We start from the raw sequence: 14,739 nt of genomic DNA, 5'->3' as shown, positions 1-14,739 counted from the left end.
GGTGGGAATGTCATTAAGACTTGGCTTAGCTCAATTTCCCCCAGCGCATTACTTAAAATTCCAATTTTTTTTGTTTGACAGACAGGCGATTCCACGAGCCAAATGAGGACATATGCAACTACATTCTGTCCTGTATATGAAAGTTCTGGATATTCCAACCACATTAGCATTTGATTCTAACAAGGCCACACCCAGGTCAGACTCAGTGCTTTGAGGACCCTTCAAGTAATACTGAACTCCCAGACACCAGGGAACCCAGCCCAGAACTCTGCAGTGATGAAGGACTGGAAAGTCTGGCCTATGACACATTAACATATTCAACATGCCTCAGGGAATGTTAAGTCAGAAGGAAGCACCTGGTAAAAACTTAGGTCTGGCAAAGCCGTGGGGGCTGGGTTAAGGAGTCAAAGCAAGGAGATGACATTAATCAAAGGAAACCTGGGAATGCGTATCACAATGCCTCAGAGGACTTTTTAAAGGCCAATAATACACACTCCACACAAACGCTACAACGTTATTTCCTTCATTACCATGAAACATTCTGTGATGTAGTAAGACCCTTGCCCAGGTCCAGGCCCAAACATTCCTGATTCAGGCACTAATCAATACTAAGATTCCCTGGCTGGGATTAGGTAGAAGTAATTCAAGAAAAATATTCCTCTATTCCAGGAAATCTCTACAGAGCCCAGAAACTACACACACACACACACACACACACACACACACACACACACACACACCAACAAAAATATTGAAGTGATTCCTAACAACAGCTTTCACCCGGGCCATGAACGCTGAGGGACAGGAGCCAACTGCAAGTTGTTGAACTGACATTTAGCAAACACGCTCAGCTCTGAGGAAAGCAGTGGCCCTGGTGTGGCCTGCAGAGCTTCCCAGCATTTCCTCAGCACCTGGTATGTTGTTGATGCGTGAAGTGTTGGGGTTTTCCTCCCAGCCCAGAGTCCTCTCGAAACCCTTCCCCTTCTACTGACTCCAATAAATCATTTACTGCATAGGCCACACGAGTTGTAATGATGTGGAGGGGTAAAAGTCCTCGCTCCCCTTCAACTGTTCTCTGGGTGCCAAGTTTTCCTCTGCAAACTTCTGGACGCATTCTCCTCCTTCGGCAGGAATGCCAGATGCACCAAGCAAACTGTTGGGAGAAGCACCTCCCCGACCGACCGCAGTGAGAAGCTGCAGGGAAAGTTGCCCACTGCTCCAATAACCCGGACCCTTCAGGAGAGACGAAGTCTCAGACTTATTTATAGAAGAGTCAGCAACTGAGAACATAATCAACTCTCAGACAAAGCAACTCCCATCTCCAGATCTAGAGGGAAGATACCCAAAGAGCATGCAGAGGGGCCAAGATGCCAGCTACTGTTCTCTCGAATCCTGTCAGCCACACTGCTATTTCTTCTAAGCCTCTTATATCTAGAGTCAAACCAAGGTTTGAACAGCATGCACAAAGGCGACACCAATGGAACTCCCCTCCCCGACAAAAATTGACTTTATGACCATCTACTTAAAAGCATTATCATAAACGAAAGTTAGTGTACGTCTGGAGCCAATATTTTCTTTCTTTTGAAAAGAAAGTGGGGGGAGGGGGCTGGAGTTTGAGATAGCATCATATGATGTATGGCTCAGGCTGACCTTGAACTCAGAGACTACTGATTCAGACTCTCTGCTGAATTGGATTCATCAATTGGATTCACACTATACCTAACTCAGTGCTAAGGACGAAACCCAGAGCTGCATGGATGTTCTACCTCTGAGCCATACCCTTCCCCACAAACAGTGATATATTTTACATGAAAAGGCAGGAGAGCAAGTACAATAAAAGCACAAAATGACTGCTTTGCTTCCTCTGCACTAGGGGATCAAACCCAGGATTTTGATATGCTAAGCAAGTGCTCTGTTATGTAGCTATCTCCCAGCTGTACGACTGATTATTAGAAAAGAATTTCTGTTTCACCGACTTCTGAGTCAGACCACATTTGTGTGGACCAACGGAGAGCTGCTGGATGCAGGAGGGCAGGAATGTGCTTAGGCAAGACAACCAGGGCCGAATCTGAGCGACTAAAGCTCTCCTCCCAGCCCTTGTCTTCTAAAGGGCATTTGGCTCCAATGAAGACCAAGCCAGAGTGCAGCAGCATGATGCTGTCCTTCAAAATCTGCATCTTCTTCTGGGTATCTTACTGAAAGTTTCTCTAACTGCAAAGCAGCAGATACAACCCAGGGTTCTGTAACAGCAAAGCGTGACGTAACCTGTAAGGCCTGCGACCTGACAGTAATGGCAAGACATGACAGAATGAGAAAGCCTGCAACCTGACAATTGCAACAGGTTTCTAGACTGCGGTTGACGGACACTAAGAATCTACAGCAGTCCTATTTGTCCCACCCAGGTTCCAGCTGAACCACCCACCCACCCGGCTTAGCTTCTGAAATCAGAGCAAGGAAGAAACTTTCTAAGTAGCCTGGCGCTAGAATGCTTCAGTCCCACAGCTAACCTGAACAGCTAATGCCTGTCGAGGACTATCGTGTCCACCTCTGTGTCGAGAATAGTATTCTCGCAGAATCCTTCAGACATGTGGCACGGTATGACATAGGCGTACCCGTCTTTTGTTGTTGAGGAAACTGAAGGACAAAAAGGTTCACATGTTTGTCATAGATAATTAACCAGACAGGAGACAGAGAGTTATACCAGGTCTACTGAATTCTTACATGGACCTCTTCATCAATAGTAATCCCAGGGAAAAGGGAAGGTGTCCACTGTTCTTATTCTCTGGGTTAACAACGGAGAACTGTTCACTTTTAACTTTTGTTTTAATTTATTCTTCTCTCATACAATACATCCTGACCACAGCCTCTCCTCCCTCCACATTTTTAATGAACAATTCTAATTCATTTTTTTCCTGCTGCTGAATTTCTCATTTTCCTATCTTAGCCATATAACACTTTTGTCAAGTCAGAAGAAAGGCTAAGCACGTTCTTTCTTTCCCATATACTTATTAAGTTGACAAGATAATTGAACAAGAAACCTTTTGCCATAGTTTACATTTCCCCTGAAAACACAGCCCAGTACACCCACCACAGTTAATGATCCTTAACTGGGCCACCTGCCAAAGCTGATTGGTTGCCAAAAGCCAACCTTAAAAAAAAAAAAAAAATTAAGGATCATTGGGGCAGATTCATCCCCAGGGGCATCAGGCAGTGATTCCCTCCTTGGAGAAGACTTGAGTAAGCAAACCACTTCCAGGTCTGGTCGGAAACATCTGGGTCTCCGCTGGTCTGCCTTTAATGGCACCCAGGGATAGGAGAGCGCTAGGAGGAGAGACCCTGAAACAATGATCAGTTGTGGACTGAAAGGGAAAACCAGGGCTAGCAGAGTCAAAACAAGCAGCATTTGGGGCTGTGGGGAATAGGTAGGAAGCAGGCCTGGCAACAATCTTCAGGAAGACTTCCTGTTGTTAGGAAGCTGGGTGGGAGGCCACTTCTTTATCTGATGGTGGACTGTTTGTGCCTGTAAGCTTCTGTCAGCTGCACTCAGGGCTCCCAGTTCCCCTCATACACAATGACCCGGTCACTATGAGAAAAACAGAGCAGGTACCAACCTGCCATGCTGTCATAACTATGTCATAACTGCAGCTTCCAATACTCCAAGGACAGCCAGGGCATCCATGCCAACAGCTCTACAAAACAGGCTTAGTAGTCAACCTGAGACTCCATCCCGGCTCTCCATGCAAAAGCTATTGCTGAAGCCCACCAAGGCTTCTCAGCCGACACGGACCTCTGTACACTAGGGATAGACGTCAGAGACACGTCCTAGGGAAGAGATCATCAATGCAAACTGCCTGAGACAGCAGCTGGAGTGCTTTTGGTGTTCACTGCTAGTTATTTTTACTATTCTTCAGTTAAAAGATAAAAAAAAAGAATTCTGAAAGAATCTAAGGTTTCAACCTCCATAAAGGGAGATGGAAAAAAAAAAGATCCTCTGGACTAAAATGGCAGCTAGGTGTTGCAACAAATGACCTCCTCTAAGACCTGTAATGATCTATTTTACTTTAGGGGAAGGCAATTATCCTCCCTAATTCCTCTACTGGGGAAAAGCTGAACAATACAGAATGACTCTCAACGCCCAATCAGGAAGCACGCCGGCCTTTCTGAAGGCACAGAACTATAGACTGACTACGCAGTGGCCTAGCCACTGGCTAAGCACATCATCACTCTTGTGCACTGCTGGAACCCAGCAAAACGCCTCCTTTGGAAGGTCTCGGCTCTGGCTTAAGCACACAGCAATTACTGCTGTCCCCCACAGGGAGGCAGCCACCTCCCAAAACTTTTCCTTCTCACCTGTTTTCTGAAGTCTCTCAATGGCCTTCTAAATCTGTGAGGGCTGCACAGCATCCCTATCACAATGGCTTACCACTTTCCTTCCACCCTGACACAGTATGGTCTCAAGAGCTCAGCTCACCGGAAGACAGAAGGCTCCGGGCTCAAAGCACCAGGATGGAATCCCAGTTCTACGAGTTACTCAGTGTAGGAACCCAGAACTTCCCTAAGCCCTGTTGTCCCCAATGATACACTATATACATCATGAGGTTTGGGTGCACGGCTTTGACAAGCACCAGCAATGAACCTGTATGAACCTGTGTCGCCATCTCTATGACCTACAAGTGCCACCACCAACCACCACGCTGACTGACTACTGGCTAAGGCACCTGTCAGGACAGGATTTTTCTGGAATAGCTGGCCACAGCCGAGGATGGCTGCCCTGGTGCTTCTGCTCACCGCGGCCACAGCAGCCAGACGGAGTTCCCACTACCTGTGTCCGAGCTTCTCGCTACCTAAGAAATGGGTGAAGAAAGGAGGTGTTTGGCTGCACTCCTAGGGACAGAGCAAGTACAAACACATGAACAGAGAGATCTGCTCTGAGAACAGAGCAGACGGGATGGCACTCAGTGTCCATGTTGTTCTCTGCCTCCCATGGTCTCTGCTGGCCCCTTTACATAACTAGGATTTCCTCATTTCTGTCACCGGCAGCAGCATCTAGGGTTCTCCTCCTGGTTGCCCACAGCATCTTCACAAGCTTCAAGGTATTCACAGTCACCTGCCTTAGCTCACCCCGTCAGCTCTTGCTTTATTGAAAGCAAGCCCTTCCCATCTCAGCTCTATTATTATTCCCACCAGGCCATCACTGGGTGAAGACAGATCCTTCGGCAACTTATACAAACTCTGCCTGTGAGATCTCTCCTCCTCAGCCTGCATCTGTCACAAGCTCACATCTATCTGCGTGATGCTTGTCTGACATCCTTGAGGGATGGGCTCTGTACACAAGTGCATCTCCAACACCGATGCCTTGCATATAGTAGGTGCTCACAAAATAAGAGTAGGTGCTGTCCGGTAAAAGACTGAAGAGGTTGGCTTGAACATCCACTCTTCGTGATTTTAAACTTCAACATCAGTAAGCCCCTCATTTCTTCTAACCTCGCCTTGCTTTCATCAGAGTTTCAGCCAGCATCATTTCTTTTTTCTTTCTTTCTTTTGTTTTTTTGGGGGTTTTTTTTTGTTTTGTTTTGTTTTGTTTTTGTTTTTGTTTTTTCAAGACAGAGTTTCTACAGCCCCGGCTGGCCTGGAACTCACTCTGTAGACCAGGCTGACCTCGAACTCAGAAATCCACCTGCCTCTGTCTCCCAAGTGCTGGGATTAAAGGCGTGCACCACCACCAGCCAGCCAGCATCATTTCTTTTCTCCCCATTTTCATTTGTGTGTAAGCCTGCAGTGTTTGCATGTGTGTACACAAGTTTGAGTATGTGAAAGCACAAGTGAGGAGGCACATATGCATGTGTGTACACATCCACGGAGATGCTGAGGTTGACATCAGGAATCACCATCAATCCCGGAGTCTTTCATTCAAACGCAGGGCTCTCCAGTATGTCTAGTCTCACGAGCTGTGTTCCAGGGATGTTCTGTCTCTATCTTTCAAGGCTGCAGTTACAGGCAGGTGGCTATGCGGGCTCCAGGAACCCGAACTGCCGCTTATACCTCTGCATGGCAAACACTTTCACTACTGAGCTATCTCCCCAGTCTCAAATACCATTTTTCAACTTATTTTTTATTGATATGCATGTATGTGTAACTGCTTGTCCATATGTATACTACATGCATGTAGTGCCCTCAGAGACCAGAAAAGGGCAATGAATTCTCTAGTACATGAGCTGCCATGTGGGTGCTGGGACTGAAACTGGGTTTTGTGCAAGAGCGGCAAGCGCTCTAACCACAGAGCCATCCCTCCACTCCACGATTCATTTCTTTCTCTTTTTTTCATTTTTATGATTTATTTTTATTTTATTCATGTTAGTGTTCTGCCTGCTTATATCCTATGTGTGAGAGTGTCAGATCCCCTGGATCTGGAGTTATGGACAGATGCAAGCTGACATGTGGGTGCTGGGACTCGACCCGAGTCCTTTGGAAGAATAGCCAGTGCTCTTAACTATTCAGCCATCTCTCCAGTACCTTCCCCTCTTTCATTTCTTAACTAGACTCTTGAAAGGTCTAGCCTTCTGACATTTCAACTTATGATTGGCATCTTTAAAATTCACATGCAGAAACTACACAATTGAGTTATAGCAAAAACAGAATTGGAAAAAAAAATGACCCTCATGTTTTAAGTAAATTTACAATTTTGTGTTGGGCCAAATACATGGCTATCTTCAGGTACACGTGGGATGTGGGTCCAACTCACCTGGACATCTACTTATCTTTCAAAAGGCATAGGTTTCCCCTTCATCTATGCTGAACACAGTCAGCATGATCTTTTAGAAACATCCACTAGACCATTTCTTACAACTCTCCAAAATCAGAGACAGGTGCGGCGTGCCCACCTGTAGTCCAAACTATTCATGAGACCAAAACAGGAGGGGGGTTGAGTGCAGGCCTTTGAAGACAGCCTGTGTAATGGAGAACAGAGACCCCCCCACCTCAAAAAAAAATAAATACCCCAAATCTATTGCAGCCCTGCTTGCCCTCCCTCCCACCCACAACAGAATGAATATTTCCCAGAATCCTCACTGCCTACGGCACTCCCTTCCCTCCCTAACACGGCTAACACCCATACCTATGCGGCCCCACTACCACTAAGATGCTGTCTCCTCCTAAACCTCAGTTGCATACTCACACACTTCCCTCCACTGCACCCTATTGCCCTCCTGGACCTGCCCACACCGCCTCCCCATCACTGGTCTGCTCTCTCACTTGTTCTCTCAGCTCTGTAAATTCATGCGGAAAGGACCATGATAGCTGCACTCTGCAGCAGCCCAGAACCTGGGACATGGTGATCACCCACACTGGGATTCCACGTCACCAGGGTGCCCTTCTCATCTGTGGCCAAACTTGCCTGCTGGTACTATTTGGGTAGTCAATTAAAGTTACGTTTGTAAACTCTTGGATCAGTGATATAGAGAACTTAAATCTAATGGAGCTTTTTAGATTCCTGTGTGAAACAAAAGAACAAGAAGCACACCTCTTTTTATTCTGGGACAGCTGCTCTGTGCTCGGCCCTGTTGACCTCCACTCCACGTGTCAAAAATGGCTCATGAGTGCTGGCAAGAGAGTATGCTTAGAAACAGGGGCTCAAATGCGTGCCCTCCGGCTGTGTGTTCTTAAGCAATAGAGCTAGCTTCTCTGAACCACAGCTCCCGTACGTCAAAAGAAGGTGGAAGGAGGGAGCAATTCTTTGCAAATTTCAAAATTATTTTGGGGCGTAAAGCAAGGCAGTCCACAGAAGCAGCTCAAACACTACGCCTGGCTTTGATGTTCACGCTTGCATCTTTAAACAAAGCTGAAACAGCAACACTGACCTCAACGTTTTCATTCACCTCTGCCTTTAACTTGATGATTCCTCTTGAAATACACTTCTTACTTGGTTGCTAGTGCTAAGAAAAAAATGCAAGGGAAGGCGGGGGAACCACAGGCCCCGAAATATTTAAATCCTCTGCAAGCCCATGGGGTGTCTGTTGCCAGTACAGCTTGTCCCAGGTACCCAAAATCACACCACCCAGAGAGCCAGCCCACAACTCCACTCCCTCTCCACTCCCTCTCTCCCTCTTCTTCCCACATCAAACCAGAGGCCCTGCTGGGAAGGGGGGAAGGCAGAGATCTCTTCAAAGGGCTGATAATTTAATTATTTAAAAACCTCTCCTATTTTGCTGTGAAAAATCAGGCTGAAGCACAGCCCCACTGAAAGAAGGAACAACTATGTTCATTTCTTTTAAGCAACTCCAGATAGGTTTTACATTTCATTTTCTAAAAGCTCCAGTTGGAGGGTGTGGGGAAGGGGGACCAAAAAAACCTCATTTATTATCATTTTCCCATCTATTATATCTCCCGCACACACTTAAATTAATAGCACTTATATTCCTTTTCCTTAAAAAAAAAAATTTTAACTTTCGCCTACACACACACAACTCAGAATTTAAAAGTTGGGAACTCCTCAAACTGAGTCTAAATTAGAACACTTTTCACTAACCGAGAAGTCACCAGAACACCACACCTGTCATCTATCACAAGATCCTTACAAGTGGACAGGACACGTAAGGAACACAGAAGCCAACTTTAGCACCAGTCTGTGGACTTTAAAACCACAAGTGCAAGCCTGGATTTCAGCATGAGTTCTAGGTCTATGAAGGCCTACAAAATACAGGCCTACTTCAAAACAAGAAAAAAAAAAACCCCACATATTTGCACATCTGTGCCAAGAATAGCAAGCATTTTCTATGCTGAGATGAAGGCACCTGGCTATCGGAGCTGAACAGTTAGTTGCCTTTCAGTAACTGGGGAGGACAGAAATCCACTGACAACTCTGACCTTAAATGGGGCCCTTAGAAGCCTCCCCAGCACACCATTCATTTCAGCACACCAAGTCCCTCACAGATGCTCTGATACACTATTACCTTCCCAGTGACAACCTTGCATGCTTCAGCCCAGAGACACCTGTAAAATACTCTACCAAAGGTTGAAACTGTAACCATTTACCTTCTCAAACAGCTTAGCAGGCCAGTGTACTATCCGCAGAGTCCCCCTTGAGCCTTCTAACTCCAATTGCAGCGGAGACGGACAACCATAAAACTATAATTCCCACTGGACTTCTTAGTCCCCACTGCTGGGGACAGAACTCTGTGACCCATGCATGTTGGCAAGCACCCTTAGCCAGCCACACTTTCAGTGAAGACCATCTAATTTCCACAGTAGAATTCTCTGTAGCCAAAAGCTGCAAGAAGACCCCAGTGGACACTGTGGAGTGGCAACTGATGAGTGTTTCTTCAAACTGCTCTTCTCAGTGCCCAAGTGATGGCTCCCACCTCACAGCGTCTAGGCTGTTTGCTCTGTTGCTCCTTAGAAACTGAACAGAGCACTGCCCCTTTTCAAGTTCTCAGAGCAATTTTGTTTTTGCTCAGACTGCTGACATGCACTTCTTCCTGATAAGGAAGAAATGATACAGCCTCCAGCCTTAGGGATGTTGGGTTGCATCCCCCTACCAGCGCCCTCAGCTCCTCCCTCTTTCACAAATTCCCTGCTATAGCCAACATCTCAAAGGGTTCATTTCTCCCATAATTCGGTGGCTTTCATGGGGTCCCCAAGGCCCTTTTGGTCAAGAGTCAAGGGTAAAATTAGTTTCACAACACTACCAAAGGTACTTCTTTGTTCTGTCCCTTTGTCCAGTCCCTTCTGTGTACATTAGAGTCCCTCAGACAATGTAAGGTATGACATCGCTACAGACTGGAGACCAATGCAGATGTGCATTATGTGAATCTTCCATCCCACTAGGCCTTAAAGTGCTCTATAAAACTACTCAGCAACAGGGGGGTGGGGTGGGGCTTATTTAGACCATACTAGCCACAAACTCAACAGACATCTGCCTGCCTACTTCTCCAGTGCTGGTATTAAAGGCATACTCCATCACACCCAGACATCTTGTTATATTTTGCTTTGTTTTGTTCTAGAGGGCGTTATCGTTTTAGCATTTGAAAAACAAAAAATCTTACTATGCTCATGTGTAACTTTTTAAAATGTTTCTAATAGGATAGATATAGGCAAACATATAATATATCTCATATCTATGGAGGTGTTTGGAGTTTCTCAACAGTTTCTAAGCATGTAAAGAACTCCTGGGACCCAAGAATTTGAAAACCAATACTGAGTTGAATTTCTCTTTGATTGGCATTAGCCAAACATTGGCTGGGACTCAACCCACAAAGACACAGAAAGATGGTCAGAACTTAGAAAGACCCTGTCCTGACACTCAACACACTTTAGGACCTTGTCCTAAAGACATACACATTCAACACACACATTAAGACCCTGTCCTAACACCCACATCCAAGTCCAGGCAGACAGTAAACAAACAAGATCAAAATAGGGTAAATTTGGTCACTATACGTACATGCAAAGAATTCAAACCAGCCTGAGGGGTAGGTCAGCAGAGCAGCTGCCTCTGAGTCACAATTCCCTGGGTCACACCCCCCAACAGTACCCCCAGGAGAGAATAGGAATTAAAACTGGGTGACATAGCCACTGGGGTAGCAGCTTGCTTTTGACTGGTGACACAACCCAGCTGAGACATTTAGGCTGAGATCTTAACATGAAGACAAAGGCCATCCTAGGGAAAGCGGAAGGGGTGGGAGTCACGCAGAAGAGCACAGTGGAAGGAGAGACTGATGATACAGAGGCCCTAAGGGCAGGAAAGAGCCTGGGGTGATTCAAAACCAGACAGCCCTCCATAAAGCATGCAGCTATAATAAAGAAGGGGAAGGTTGGAGGAATGGAGCCAGGCCAGTAGGGACCCAAGCCAGAGTGAAGGATGGGCTACTTATTTATTTACTTTTTTATTGCAGGTTCTTCCCTTGTCCACAGTCCCGCCCCGCTCCTGCCTCTACTTATGGTCACTTTGACAGTTACCTAGTTTCCTGGCCCACAGCTTCCTCTCCTGTAAGATGAAGATATGGTAATATAAAGCTATGCTGCGCATTAAACCAAGGGAAGAACATAGCTTGTGCGCTTAGCACACCGCAGAGAGAACAGGGGAGAGACAGCCCTGGTCTCTGTTGTGTTTGTCCTTTCTCATCTGCTGCTTACGTCCAGGCTTCTTAGAATTGGCTGAGGATAAGCCCTTCCGAGCAACTTCAAATGATGAGGAGTCTTAGGGAAGGGACACATTGCAAGTTACACCTATAAAAGCATGCCAGCATCGACTCCAGCAGAATACTCTTCATGCTATTCCTAATAAAACCGAAGGTGCCATGCGCAGAGGAGGGAAGATGCTTGTATAAGCTCTTGCCAAAATCCTCTGCCACTAACGTCCTGTTGCCTCATTTAAAAAAAAAAAAAAATCAAAAAATTTGTCTAAAGTTAGGTCGGTAAAAAGGGCCTTTTGCATAAAGACATGTTTAAGGAATACAAGCAGATCTCTCAGAACTGAGGTCAGGGACCAGTACAAAAAGGCACCATGTCACTTGTAGGTCAAGCAGGCTCCAGGTGGGAGGGATTAAAGATGGGCAGGGTCAGACAAGCCATAAGGTCTTTGAGAGGGAAGAAAAAGGAATGCCCCAAGAAGGAAGAGTGGCTGGCATGTGATCAATCTCCTGGCCAGAGGCCAAGGAAACTCTGTCCAGAGGAGCAGAAGTCTCCTCACCATGTCCTCACCCAGGTACATATATGGTAATATGGCTGTAAACCCAGGGTAGAGAAAGCCCAACGCATTTATGGTTGACTTTCCCAAGACAGAGGGAAAGGTTTCCTTTCCAACCTTCTGTTTCTACGTCTGGGCTCTCTCGGGGCTAATTTCTGAATGTCCTTTGGGCAGAGAGGCTGGATGTGAGTTGTACTATGAAAGTCGGATGAGCCTCAGAAAATTTTTTGAGTTGGACACCATGCCACCCCAGCCTCACCACACATCATACAGAGGCTTGTCCCATCAGAAACCATCCTTGGGAACACCACATTCCTGCCACTATGTAATTTATTCTGTTATAAAAAACCACTGCTCAGGACATAGAAAACCGTACTCAAATACTTTCATTTTCGGCCCGTCCCAAAGGAAGTGACCATCTCAGAAGTTCCAAGGCCCTTTAAGATGAGCTCAGAAACAGTTACTCTATATCTGAAGCTCAGAGCAACTGTTAAGCTTAAATGATGTCCCTTAGGGCTGGGGCTACACCACAGTGCCTAGCGTGCACAAGTTCCCGGATTCCATCTTCAGTGAGCTGTCCCTTGGATATTTCACACACAAATCTATTTGGCCTTCCACACATCTGCTAAGTAGTCTACACTGGAAACAGGTATACCTTCTACAAAAATAATTACTTTTTGAGAAAGATGTTGTACTAGTATCTGTTCTTATGACCCCTCAAGACTTGCTGTAAAAGATGGCAGCCACAAGCTCAAACTTGGCTCTTTAAAGTCCCGGAGAATTTGTGGGTAAAAGCATGGAGCCAACAATCCTCATTTTATATGGGGAAAAACCAGCCAGTCAATTCAACTGTCCAGTGAGTTTGTGGATGTCCTACAGCTTATGAGAAGCCAATGCCAGTCCTCAGGGCTTCAGAGACCAGGGCGAGCTCTTGGGAGAGGAGAGAAAGGGTGTTTATTTTGGTACGAAGTTCAAGTAGAGCCAGTATGAAGGGTTAGCAAGGTGCTTTCAGCCTTTACCACAATTGACAACCCAGATTAGATCCCCAGGGAAGGAGAACTAACTGCTCCAAGCTGTCCTCTGACCTCTGAACACGTGCCACGGCACGTACATGCACACGCAGATATGAAAGAAAGAAAAGGAAAGAAGAGAAGAGAAAGCGAGAAATGTGACTTAAACATTTGGTAAGTTGGCACCAGCCTCAGGAGAGAGTCCTCTGCCTGTCTAGCCTGAGCCATCAAATCAAGCAAAGTCAGTGCCCTAAGAGATGAGTTTTACTCCGTCTGCAAACCTATTCAGACCATGGATTCCTCAATCCCAGCATGACTGACTTTTGGAGTGGTTCTTCACAATAGAGACATTCTCCTCAGCCCCACAGCACGATGAACCTTAACAAACCTTAACAGAGGCCTCTGCATTGGATATGAGCACGCGCCTCACTTCAAGATCCACAGGTGTGACTAGGAAAAATGTCTCCTTACAAGGCCAAGTGAGTCTCCTGGCTGAGACCTATCTTGGCCCTGGGGATAGGTCTTCGCTTTTTTATTTGTTCAGTCTCATTTTGTTTTTTTCCAGTCTGCTTATACAACTTTCTAGCAACGATCCATAGCAGGTGGGGAAGAAGGGGATGTGTGTGCATATGTGTGCAGAGGCCAGAGGTCGCCCTTGAGTGCTGCTCCCCAGGAACCTCAATCTTGTTGGGTTTTTTGGGGTGTTTTGTTTTAGTTTGTTTCTGAAAGAAGCTCTCTCACGTTGATTTGGGCATCAATGTTTAAGACACGCTGACTGGCCAGTGCATCCCTGGGATCTGTCTGTCTCCCACTCCCCAGTGTTGAGACTACCAGCATGAACCATGATACCTGACCTCCTGTATGGCTCAGGGGATTGAACTCGGGTCTTCCAGCTTGTCACAGCAAGCGCTTTAGTGACTGAGACATAGCCCAGCCCCACCCACCCCCCCAGCATGTATTTTTATACCTAGTCTACAGAAGAGGAAAAAGACACATAGATGTTCCATATTTTGGTGATATCCAAGATGCAGTAAACGGGGGTGGGAGGTAGGGAGGGTGTTTGTGACGCAGGAACCCCCATCCTGTGGTAGGGCAAGGCCAACCAGTCTGGCAGCAGATCATTTCACTACCCGGTTCTCACTTCCACTCTCCTACTACCTACCGCTAGCCATTTCCCCGGCTATGTCTCCTCTGGAGAGCTGTAGTGAAGACCAGCTCAGAACCCTCCCTCAGGAGCAGCCTAATACATTTCTCCGTGTTTTTCACATCTCTCTGTGCACCAAAAGGGGTTCCCCAAGTAATAGGACAACTCAGAAAAGGTTCAATCAGCAGACAGGTACAAAACGTTAGTTTCTTCTGAGAGTTAGCCTGCAACCTTCAAAGACAAAATGGATTTCAAGTATGGATTACTTCATTCAACAAATATTTTGTGAGCTCTTCCAATGTGCTAAGTACTCTTAGGGGTTAAGCAAACAACAACAAGAACACCCATGAAGAAAACTGAGCTCAAGAGGCAGAGTTTTCAAATGACGAAAGCCTCCAGGAAAATGAAAAGCTGCTCAGAGAAGGAGGAATGCGGCCAAATCCTAAGGAATAGGAGGACTTGAAGATTTAGAGAGGTTGGGGATGTACACGGCAGTCAGAATATAATACACGCATGCGCGCACACACACAGGAGACAAAGCAAATAAGTGAACCTCTCTAAGTCTTTTCCTGTTCAGAAATAGATATGGAATGCTTTTAAGCTGCCTTTACAAAATAAAAATATTCCCCCAGACAAAGCTCCTCCCCAATGCAAATGAGCTAGGACGCTTGGAGGCCTGGGCTGTTTTCCTTCGCTCAGATTTCTCTGATGAGAAAATTATACCCAGCAGTCCAGAAGTTCTGTGAGGAAAGAAACTTCCTAAAATGTCAGTTCCCCCAAGTGTCTAACAACAACAAGTTTAAAACCCAGTTGCACGTGTTTCTCCATGTGGCTCCAGGGCCCCTGTGTCCACAGGGTTGTGGTCTCTTTGTACCTCTAGGTCCACAGCCATAAAAGCATCC

At 46.2% G+C, this 14,739-nt stretch overlaps 1 protein-coding gene across 20 annotated transcripts in view; it reads right to left on the bottom strand.

Moving 5' to 3' along the window:
* The window catches only part of Itpr1 (inositol 1,4,5-trisphosphate receptor type 1), a 335,636-nt gene that overhangs the window by 311,553 nt on the left and 9,344 nt on the right, over positions 1–14,739 (bottom strand). The gene's annotated exons all lie outside the window — the stretch shown is intronic.

The sequence above is a fragment of the Mastomys coucha genome, unplaced genomic scaffold (assembly GCF_008632895.1).
Source record: "Mastomys coucha isolate ucsf_1 unplaced genomic scaffold, UCSF_Mcou_1 pScaffold20, whole genome shotgun sequence".
In the NCBI taxonomy this organism is placed as follows: domain Eukaryota; kingdom Metazoa; phylum Chordata; class Mammalia; order Rodentia; family Muridae; genus Mastomys; species Mastomys coucha.
The sequence above is the reverse complement of the archived record's forward strand: the minus strand, read 5'-3'. Positions and strand labels throughout refer to the sequence as shown.